Raw genomic sequence first — 12,421 nt, forward strand, 5'->3', positions numbered from 1 at the left:
AAGGAAAGGAAAGGAAAGGAAAGGAAAGGAAAGGAAAGGAAAGGAAAGGAAAGGAAAGGAAAGGAAAGGAAAGGAAAGGAAAGGAAAGGAAAGGAAAGGAAAGGAAAGGAAAGGAAAGGAAAGGAAAGGAAAGGAAAGGAAAGGAAAGGAAAGGAAAGGAAAGGAAAGGAAAGGAAAGGAAAGAAAAGAAAAGAAAAGAAAAGAAAAGAAAAGAAAAGAAAAGAAAAGAAAAGAAAAGAAAAGAAAAGAAAAGAAAAGAAAAGAAAAGAAAAGAAAAGGAAAGAAAAGGAAAAGGAAAGAAAAGGAAAGAAAAGAAAAGGAAAGAAAAGGAAAGAAAAGGAAAGAAAAGGAAAGAAAAGGAAAGAAAAGGAAAGAAAAGGAAAGAAAAGGAAAAAGAAAAGAAAAGTTTTATCTAAAGCTTTTAGGTCATCTTTAGGGTAGACTTTTGGACTCGCTTGTAATTGCTTTCATTGTCTGACTGGTCAACATGGTTACTTATCTTCCCCTGCTGTGCATATGACCAAGTGTTGTGTTGCCAGGTGTGCTGGCCAATAAAACATCAAAAAGCAGTGAAACATTCCCATCAGTGCAAGCAGCAGTTCTCAGTATAAGTAATTGTCTTGTCACATCTCCCCAGGCCCATTCTTTTCCTTTCTTTCTCTCTCACTTGAATTTCCTCAGAAATGTTCTTTCTTCATCAACATAGCCTCATGTTACTTCTCTGCAGCTCTGCTGCCCTCCATTCTAAAATCTGGCATTACAGTGAAACTTCCAAGAATTCCATTCTCTGAAGCATTATGAGTCACACTGTAGTCTTCAGCAATATTTTTAAAACACCAATGTTTTTTTAATCACTCTTGAGACCCACAGAAGAAAGTAAGGATATTATCTTGCTAACTTACAGTCGTGGTTGTTTTTTCTATTGCCACCCACACTCTCTCATCTTTCTCCAGATACTCTGCTCCAGTCTCTCAATAGTGCAGGCATATGGTATTCAAGCATGCCAGAGTCTGACTTCAAGTTTTAGTCATTTTTCTTCCTGTAAAAAGGATGGAGGGACATTAAGGCTATGACCATTTGAAAGTTTTCTTTATGGGAGAGTTTTATTCAGTTTTATACTTTAAAATAATTATATGCAGTACTGTAAAACCAACAAAGAAACATCAGGTCTAAGCCATAATTCACCTTATCTGAGTAGCAGCAATGCCATGTCTGGTATGTCAGAGGCGGCACAGAAATCACTGGTCCAACAGTGAACATAGGAAGAGGAGAATTTATGCCTGCTTCTGGCAGTGATTTCAAAAAAAAAAAAAGCATTTTAACACAGGAGATGGTTATCTTCAGGAGCTGTAGTTGTAAATACTATCCCTGATAAGCAAAACATAAATCTTTTTTCTACTGTTTGAAGAACTTTCCATTTTAATTAGAAAAAAGAACCCAAGTTACTAAGCTATAGTAAAGTTATCAGTCATTGTGTTTCAATGCTTGCTCCTTTTTTTGAGCACAAGGGATGAGGCAGCTTCTATTACGAAAGAGTTATTTACAGCTTAGGACTGAAGTTCTACAAATTGCTGTTATCTGCTGTGCAGATGCTCATGTGACACACTGAATAAATACACCTTAAGGTAAGCACATAACACTGGACAATGGGTGTTCAATAAAGAAGATCCCTAAAGACAACAGTTATCTGAGTTCTGTAGAGATCAGCTTTTGCATGAAGCACTTGAGGATGGCTGGCTGCCCCATGATAGTTTTTAGACAAAGATGCCAGGAAATAAGAGGATGAAGAGACCTAGATTCTAAATTACCAGTGGATCATGTGAAGAAAGTACATACTTAGGTCTCAAAAGTTACTGAAAAATGGTCAGTGAACTTGCCTGTGCAAGAAATGGTTGAGAGAACTGTGAAAATAAACACATCATTGAGAAATGGAGGTAGGATGAGTGAGATTTACTTAAGAAAAGGTGAGAACAGTGTTAAACAAAATGGAAAAAAATCCATATTAAATAGTAGCATTAATGCAGTAAGGCAGGAAGCTACATGTGATCAAGACTCCTCAAGAATCACAGTTAGATGGAAGATTTTATACACATTTACTCATGTATTTATTTGTCTACATAAAATAAAACACAATCATATGGAAACTTCTCATTTTACATCCAACTCATACAGGGTTTTCTGTCACACTGCCTCATACCAAAAGATGTGGAAAAGCAATAAACTTGTTTTTCATTTTGGTAGGATTTTGCTTCTACTCTATGTATCTTTAAGAAATGTTGATCAATTTTTTATTTGATTGTAATTTGGAGTATGTTTTAACTCCTGGGCTGCATGCAAAGCAGTGTGGCCAGCAGGTCAAGGGAGGTGGTCCTGCTCCTCATCTGCTCCCATGAGACCCAACCTGGAGCTCTGCATCCAGCCCTGGAATTCTCAGCAGAAGAAAGACATGGACCTGTTAGAGTGAGTCCAGAGGAGGGCCATGAAAAGGATCAGTGTGCTGGAGCACCTCTCCTGCAAAGAAAGGCTGAGAGAGTTGGGGCTGTTCAGCCTGGAGAAGAGAAGGCTGCAGGTAGAATTCATTGTGGCCTTCCAGCAGGCTTATAAAAAAGAGGGAGTGCAACTTTTTGCACAGACAGGACAAGGGGGGAGGGTTTTAAACTAAAAGAGGAGAGTCTAGATATACAGAGATACTCTTTACCCAGAGGGTGGTGAGGTTGTGGATGCCTGATTTTTGGAAGTCTTCAAGACCAGGTTGGATGGCACTTGGAGCAATGTGGTTTAGTGGAAAGTGGCAGGGGGGTTGGAACTTGGTGATCTTTAAGGTCCCTTCCAACCCAAACAATTCTATGATTCTGAGATGCTGTAACTACCAGCCCAAGACATTTAAAAATTCCTTTACTCACTGTGGGTGTTTTCAAGATAAAAAAAAAGAAAAAATTCTAGAAAATAGGTCAAAATATTAACACATTTTTTAACCTAATGTTAAACTTTTAAGTACAACTCGGCTAAACATCACACTACCTAAAAAATTTATTATCATTATACATTCAGAAACCTATTTAAATACAGGCATCCAGTTCTGAATGTTTGTCATAAGAGTGTAGCAGTGATGAGCTCAAATATTTGGTAACTGCTGATATCATTGATGAGCTGCAGAGATTTCAATTTTCCACAGAAAACGCTGTTACCAATAGAACACCTCCTTAAGCTGCTTCTGCTTCTTTATTTTTATTATTTCTAAGAAAAAATAATCCTCACCATCTCTGAACCCCCATCAGTGTGACTTTGTACCTTGAGTAGAACAGACACTACGAACAACCTGTGGTCTGGGCAGCACACATCCAGCTTAGCAAGGGGAGCGTCATCAGTCAAGGAACAAGAGCTAAAGCTTCCAGGTTACTCTGAATCATTCTCCTGAATGATACTTCATACCACCTCTCACTGGCTTTTCAGGAATAATTAGAAACAGGCAGCAGTTACCCCATTTCTGTAAGTTTAAAGCAAGCTGAAAATCAGAATTGAGTTGTTTGTTGCTACGTTTTCAACAGCAGAAAATGTCAAGAGCACAGGCAATTTCCAACTGAATTTACTGATGCTTTATTCAGTGCTCCACAGGCAGAAAAGCCAAGTGACACAACAGGGAAATCTAGCACGAAGTATGAAGGCCTGAAAATTGAGATTGTTGTGAAATTTAGAAATGTGATACTGATGTGGATGTGCATGTCTCTAAAACAGTCTCCTCTATTACAGATCTCAGATGTGTATATGCCAGACATAGCTGAGTGAGAGCCAAAGCCTGGATTAATTTGCTTTCTACAAAAGTTGCCTACATATGCATCTGAAAATCAAAACACAGAAAATAATATCAGAGAGCTCATAAAGACAATAATATTTAATTAGCTACAGGTTAGTAACTAATTAGTAGAGATGCAGAACCTTACCTTAAAATATCCTTTGTTTCTTTTTTTTTTTTGCATAAATTAACTTCTGGAATTTGGTTTTCGTTATAAACATTCTTTAATGAACTCCCTGGTGCTAATTATTTAGTCAGAAAAATAAGTGGTATTTTGTTCACTTTTACCTTCTTTTTCTATGAAAAAAACAAAGAAGCAAAATAATACTTGGGGGAATCAAAGGATAAGTATCGAAACAATTAAGAAGACAAAGACTGCATATTTTAACAAATCTACCCTAGTATGGCAATATGATGGGAGTTACAGCTGTGACAGAGATTTTTACTGGAGAAAAATCAATGCAGATCTGCAGATGGAAGTCATGTCTCAAAAATGTATTAGGCTTGTCCAAAGGAGCATGTGGATAAGATGATCTGGTAACTGCAGTGTTGCAATTCTATCCTTGGATACTCTGGTGCATATGTCATGGATTTCCATGGAGCTTTGGGGAAATTTGCAGGCCTTTAAGAGAATGAAGCTACCATGGCACGAGAAGAATGGTCCTCCTGAGTATTATTAGCTTTTTTCAAGTTAGGAGGGAAAAGAAGGAATGAGCAGCCAGTTGTCAGAAGGGAAGAAGCTGCTCTCAGGGTCTTACAAGGTCTCTGCTAGAATCTCTGCTGTTCAGCCTGCTCCTGAGTAACCTCAAACACAGAGTAAATAAAAACTTTATATGTTTTGCTGATGATCCAAAATTGCTCAGGACAATAAAAACTAAAGTCGTGTGAGGCAGAGCATAGAAGCAGAATTCACAGTCCCAAATGACTTGATGGTAAAGTGACAGATGAAATAAATGCCATTTCTAAGTAGGAAAGAAAAAGGTGTGTACCTGTTTTTACATAATGCCTGCCTGATATAACTGTAAACAACAAAGTCTATTTAATTGTTTAATTAAGTCATTAAACTAACTATTAATTTATATCCATGATTTGAGGTATCCCTGATTGTTCCTTTTAATTTCATTGGTGACTTTTAGACTACCACAGTATTTTTTATTATTCCATTCAGAGATTAATCTTCTCTGTCTTTATGTGCTTCAAAAATACAAACTATCTTTATAAACTATATAAACTTTATAAACTATCATAGAATGAAAACTGAGGCATTTCAGTTAAAGGAATCACACAAAATGCTAAAAATGTGTCAGATAATTCTCTACCAGAAAACTCTCATTTCCATTGAACCCCTTCTTAAAAGAAATTAAATTAAATTTATGCATTTCTTGGGAAAGTAGAAAAAACTTTTAAAATGTAGATATATTTCAGTCAGACATTTCTGGAAATGAAAAGTTCAAATTTTCACATTATAAAAAAATGCAAGCATTTAAACTGAATGTCTTTATTTTAACCAAACAGTACAATTCAAACAACCCAAAGTAGTTTTAAAATTAATCTTCCCCCTCCCCTCCCCCCCCCACCCAAGGAGATGTTCAAGAATTTCTCCTTCTTGTTCCACTTGGGATGACTTTATTTTACAGAACATAATTTTTTTTTTTTACAAACAAATTCATTCACTGACCAAATCAGGATCTGTTCACCCATTACATGTCTTGAGTGGACAACAGCACAAATGCTACCTTAGAGAAATTCTTAATATCTTCTGTGTAGAAAAAATGTCTGTCTAGAATTCCCTCTTCATAGATTCATTTCCCTTGGTAAAGTATATCCTTATTGGTTTTTGTTCTCTGAAATATCTTTCAAGAGGTCTGTGCGTTTGTAGTGGATACTGAAACAAAAACTACAAATGTCCTGCCTCAGACAAACCTAGGTTGAAGCCAAAACTTTTACTGAAAGATGAGGAAAACCCCACCTAATTTTAATGGAGAACTTTATATTTAAGTTTTTGGTAGCAAAGTGCTGAACCATGATCTGAAAAATTGGCTTCACCTGCTCAGTCAATCTGTAATTCTACATACAGCCCAACTAAAGCTCTAGGCATATGAACAGTTTGTATTGACTACCTGTTTTTAGATTTCTTCAGCTGCTGTTCTTCATCCTTGCAGGCCCTCTGTTGTATATGAAATTAAAATGTCTTAACTCCATGCACTAAAAAATGTCCAGAAAGGACAGTATAACCTGGTGGAAAGAAGGTTCCTAGTGTAAATAAATACCTGAAGGTGTCCACATTTTCAGTGGTGCCCAGTGAACAGGACAAGAGGCAATGGGCATCAGCTGAAACCTGGCAGTTTCAATTGGTCTGAACATCAGGAAACCCTTTTTCCCATGAGAGAGACTGAGTGATGGCACAGGTTTGCCAGGGAAGTTGTGGAGCCTTCACCCATGAACATATTCAAAAGTCATTTGGACATGGACCTGGGCAAGTTTCTCCATTTGGCCCTGCTGGACAAAGGAGGAGGTGTCAGATGATCCCCAGAGGTTCCTTCCAACCCCAGCCATTCCGTGATCTGTGATTCTGTGAAATATCACTCAAACTGACAAAAGATTAAAGAGGAAAAATGAAAGAATAAAGGAATAATTAAAACAATCATCTTAAACAAGAAAACGAATGAAAATATGCCAGAGCAACTAGAGCAGCAGAATCTTACTACTGCATTTGTTTTTAACAAGTACTTAATAAAACAGCTAGGAAAAATATAAACCGGAAGGAGAACACATGCATCCACAGATTATAGAAGAATTACCTAGATAATTTATAAACCACTGACAATTAAACAAGAGGAGCAGGTACTGAGAAATGAAAAAAAAAAAATTCAAAGAGAGAAATATGGTCAATACTTTTCACAAGGAAGTCCAAGGAATTCCAGTACTTGTTTTCCAGTATCTCTTCTTCAGAAAAGCATTTGGATACATGTTATTAGGAAAAAAAAATATGGACCCAGTAAGAGACCAAGAGCAGACTAGAACCATAAACAACAGTAGAAAATGAGTAGGATCAAAAGATCCCAGCATAACTCAGGTTGGAAGGTACCTCTGAAGTTTATCCAGTCCAGCCTCCAGCTGAAAGCAGGGTCAGCTGTGAGACTGAAGCAACTTATTCCTATGCAGCTTGGTCCTGAAAACCTTCAAGGACTGCACAATTTCTCTTGGCAATCTTCTGATTCCTGAGATTCTGATCTGTTCTTGACTGACCAAACTGTAAAAAAGGTTTTGCTTAAATCCTGCCTGACCTTGTCTTTTTTCAACTTCTGCCCATTATTCCTAGTCCTCCCATCATGCAGCACTGGCTCCATCCTCCAAGATCCCCTGAAAGCCATATCTTCTCCATGTTGAACAAGCCTCAGCTTCTCCTCCTGAGACAAATCCTTCAATCCCTGACTATCTTGGTGGCCCTCCGCTAAACTTGCTCCAGTTTTAAATTGAAATGACAAATCCTGGACAAGATATATAGCACACTTACTTCAGAGATAACCATAATGCAGTGATGAATAGTCTTTTTGGAATAGTTTGGAATTTTTCAAGTAAGAGAAATGATAATGTATAAAAGACACTATTTGAGAAGATCTCCCTATTCAGGAATGAAGATGAAGTATTCCTTAACTTTTATTGAGATCTAAGTCCTACTTATACAATTACATTTAAGAATCTAGTTGCATTTTTTAACAGGGATAGACTTGAGCACATGTTAAAGCACTTTCCTGAATCTGGGCAAGAGTTGTTATATGTAAAATATAAAAACTGGACTTTATATCTGATTACAGTGTCTTTCAAAACTTTATCCACAAATGATTCATATTTTCCCAAACCCTTGCAAAGCCTTATGAACTGCAAAGTAATTAAAAGACCAAAGCAAAAGGTAATGGAAGAACATATATCAAGTTTGGAAAGAGGTGATACCAAATGCAAGAGAGTGCACTCACTTAAGTATTACTTAAGATTTCCATTAGCTATCCATGGTGACAGATAAACAGCACTTATATTTGTAAATTGTTGTGCCATTATAAATGTTACTGAAAAGAGTGAAATACATTGCAAAGGAGTCTGAAAATATCAGACCATGGAAGCCAATGCTGCTTGCCTTGCTGATACAAAATTCCTATTAAAACCGTAAGGTGTGCAGAATTTCGCTTCTGGAAATAGCAAATAAAGGAACAAAATCCAAAGCTCACTGAAGTCAAGAGGAGACATTCTTCTAACCTCAGTGGGCTTTGGATATCACCCAAAATGAGATTCATTCTGGAAAAACGCAAGCTGAAGGAAATAATCATTCAAAAGGTATCTGGGAGAGAGATGTTTGGAAAACCTGGAAATTAAAGAATACCTAGGAGATTTTGTGTAATATATGATACGTGACAAAGCTTACTGTTACAAGACTGTGCCTTTTCTAAAACCTTATTAGTCTAGAAATGAAGAAAGAATAGAAGACAGAAGAAAACCTATTCCGTCCAATTAGGGAGCAGAAGTTGCAGGGATATCACATCACAGTGCAGGCAGGTTGTTTTGTATGGAATTTAAAATGTGCCAAGAATCAAATCAAAACACATCACCAAAGGTAGTTATCCCATTTAAGAAATCACTAATTTCTCAGCTGCTTTCTCAGATATGAGTCTGCTAGTATCTACAAAGATCAAATGCACACATTGCTTGCATATAGGAATCCATGGTCAGCCTTCAATATGACCTAAGTGTCACATCTGTGATATGGTCCTCTTCTCATTTTAGGAATGAAGGTCAACAGAAACGTTTAAGATTTCATCTTTCCCATTATACACAAACATCCTGTGCTAACCCAAGGATATCCTCCTCTGGTGGAAGGACAGCCACTTTCAATCTCCTGTCTACCTTGCTGCTGTCAGATGGAGAAAATGTTTCAAGGATGTACATACACTTCAGTGAAATGAAGGTCTGACCTTATCGTTAAGATCGAATAAGCTCAACATGCATGCTATAAATTCTCAGGATTCCTATCCTCAACAATTATTTCCTACAATTTCATTTATGAGAAGTGGATGAGAACATCTGTAAGCACACGGTATATACCAGAAGATGATAAAGGTAGTTTCCCCCCAGCTGGTCTCCTGAAAGAAGCACCTATTCTCCTCTCATTCAGTGAAAGAACTTAAGAATGGTTTGCATAAAGACTGAACTGGCCATATTGACAGACTAGCAGGCTGATTAATTAACCTACTGAAATTCAGAATGGTTTGATCCATCTTCTCTGTCACTACTGTTGCTGTTGAGGAGAGGAAAACTTTATTTCTCACTAAAATAACCAAACAAATCACTCAAACCCAAACTGCAACACAAATTTGTTGCGTGGCTCAACAAATAAAATTGATATGGCACTGAAATTTACTGCTTCATTGGTTCTGTTGGTTCTACATAATTTTTCTTGTAAGACATAGATAAGAAAAGGGTGAAGACAAGCAGCAATTTCTGAATAAATATATAGGAATAAATAATTAAAATATTATTGTGATAATGATGACAAAGCTCCAAGTTATTCTAGAATGTCTTTAGGTTCATACAATGTACATTATATGCTATTTAGTACAATCATTTCTGGTTTAAAATACTTTTATTCTTAGATTTTAAAATAGGAATCGTGATTTTTTTTTTTTAATTGTCTAGCTGACCTTTCAGAAAAAATGCTGGAAAACATTTTATTTTGAAATATCCATCCTTATGCTTCATATATTCTTGGATCACTTCACATTTAAAGTTCATTGGCTTTTGCTAGAAATTACTGCAATTCTTTCAGTGGGCTCAGTCCTGTGAAATCCTGAGCACTGATTTTGATCAGTTCTCAGGTTTACTGAATCTAATCTTTTGTGACACCATAAAAAGTTCAATGGAATAAAATCACAAAGAAAAAATTAATTCTCATGGGAGGAAGAAAAAGGGGCACATGGTTTTAAAACACAAAGATTGTAAAGAAAGTTCTACAATAAAAATGGGAAAAGAGAAAATGTGGATAACATGATATACAAGAGAACCCTTCTGAGTAAACTGCTTTGGAAAATCTTTTTATAAATCTTCAGTAGGTTTTTTAGAAAGTAGAGCCCTATGCTCTTGCTCTAAATCCTCCCTGATTTTATAACACTGATACTGGAAAAATCAAATCTCTTGCCTGAAATCTATAGTTTCAATTAACGAGGATGTTAAGCATTTTTTTCAGATATATGAAAAGAGTGACAGGATTATAGACCACCAAATTGGTGGTATTTTAAGAATCTGACAGGCTCAGCACCATGTGCCATTCTAGCCTCTCTGTGTATCCTTTGTGGTTAAAACTCTTAAGCATTTTAAATTCTTTTGGTCAGTATTTTTTTGCGTTTAGGGCAGACAACTAGAAGCACATTCCAAGTAACTATTTATGGTGTACAGAAAATTATAAGATACTAAAATCACCTCTTTGAAGGTGTTTCCAGGCGTTGTATAGAAAAACAAATATTTTATTTGTACAAAAAAAAAGCTGTTTTTTAAAATCTAGAATATAATTATCTATGTTCCAAATCAAATGAAAGACAGTAACAGCACAAAGACACAGCAAAATAATACATGTCAAATGCTAAAGCCTTTACTTGGACAAATCTCCCATCAGGCTTTTGGTAACAGCTTTGCCTGATGAAATATGGCTGAGCCAGACCTGAAATAAGCAAAAACTTAAGAAGCCTCATGAGTGGAATAAGTTATGGAACAGCAAATGAAATATTTTGTTTTGTTTTCCGGGAAATAATGACAATTTAGTGCATTATTAGTATGAAAGTAGAAGTCCACTAAACCAGCAGTCCTCAGATACATTTATCCAGATACAACAGAGGATCAAAAGATGTTTGAAGAAGCAGATGACTTTCCAGAATATTTGATACAGGCTGGAAGAAATATGCGAACAAATTTTTCAAATCATCAAGCTCTGGCAAAACAAAACTGACTGCAGCTTTGCATAATTTTATTTTAAAATGGCTCCATCCTCCCGTGTTTCTTCTTTTCCAGTGAATAAGACAAAACTGGACTGGTCCTGTGCAGATGACATATCTGTGTGTTGGGGTTCGTGGTCGGGAAGAGGCCAAAGTTGCTGTGCTGCAGCCAGGAATCACAGCAACACCTGGGCAAGAGCTGTGGACGTGTAGCCCAGCAGAGTGTCCCACTGGGCAGAGCAGCACACTGGGAGACAGGGAATGAGAGGAGCTGCCAACCACCTGCAGCTGGTATATCAGGTCATGCAGCAGCAGACAGATTCTGGCACCGTGCTAGGAAAGTCTGTAAGACATACCCCTATCTGTGGGGGTGAGTGGATGCTGGAGCCAAATCTATGAGTCTCACACTCGGTGCACAAAAACTTAACAGCTCAGATGGATGGGTAAAATCTGTATCAGTGTAGAAACTGCATGGCATGAAAGCTTTACAGTTCTGCAGAGGAATCTGGTTCTGCTCTGTACCATCTGTGCACCAATTGTGTGGATTGTTTGTTGAGCTTTGTTTGGTTGGGATTTTTCATTCGAGAAAGATACATAAGTCAGTAAAAAGAATGCACTTCAGGTCACTTTAACTCCTGAGCTATTCTTTTTGGACCTCGCCACTGCTGATTATAGGTTCAAATTTTGTACAAGAGCTAAAAAGATGATTCGTGCCTAATTACTGTTTTCTGCAATTTATTTAATTTCAAAGTCAACAATTTAATTTCAAACTTTGCTCAAATTAGAGGGAGAAGTGGAAAAAATCTGGAAATACAAAAAGGTAAGATTAGTGATCTAATTTTCAATGTTAGGTCCTTACAGCTGTCAGTCTATTTCTATGTGCATGTAATACACTTAAAATCTGTTTGAAACATAATGACCCTGTGATAGTAAATATCTGGCAGAGCCAGACCATGTAGTGGATGCTTCCATTAGGTTTGTGCTTATAGCAATACTAATATGATGTTTATTTGCATGTACTCTTACAATATACACACAAATTAGACTGAATGATTTTTAGCAGCAGGGAAATGCATCAAGAAAAAAAAAAAATAGGCTTATACAGACATTAAACATTTATATAACGATGCACATTCTATGTGAATAACAATGAACACATTTCAGTTTGTAAGCATGCAGTAAACACATTTCAGATGACAATTTAAAATTAGTGTCCACAGGTAATCCAAACATACTGAGGCAATTTCTTGGAGTGAAATCTGAGGCTATTAAAACAAATAGGAGCCTTGCTTAATCAGGATTTTGCAGACTGCAGAAGTCCAGAGGAGGATCCAAGAGAATCCTTGAGGAAATTTAAGATCATATGACATCAAGGTGAAAAAAGGCATCACTCCTATCTGCTTCTCCAGAGGCTTCTCTTGACTTATAGGAAACATAGCACCTTATACTCTCAATCAACTGAAAGCAGCAATGGAAGAGATGGACAAAGACTTGCATAAACATTGGTAAATGTCTTACAGGAATGTTTTTTAAAATCATGATGTTCTCTTCTGGCTTCTGGGGTTTTGGCAGGAACTCTAGTCTCTAGGCTCATTTCTGCATACACAATTTAATGATGGGCTTGATTAAGAGACAGTAATTCCCAAGGGTT

The sequence above is a fragment of the Prinia subflava genome, chromosome 5, assembly GCF_021018805.1.
Source record: "Prinia subflava isolate CZ2003 ecotype Zambia chromosome 5, Cam_Psub_1.2, whole genome shotgun sequence".
NCBI lineage: Eukaryota > Metazoa > Chordata > Aves > Passeriformes > Cisticolidae > Prinia > Prinia subflava.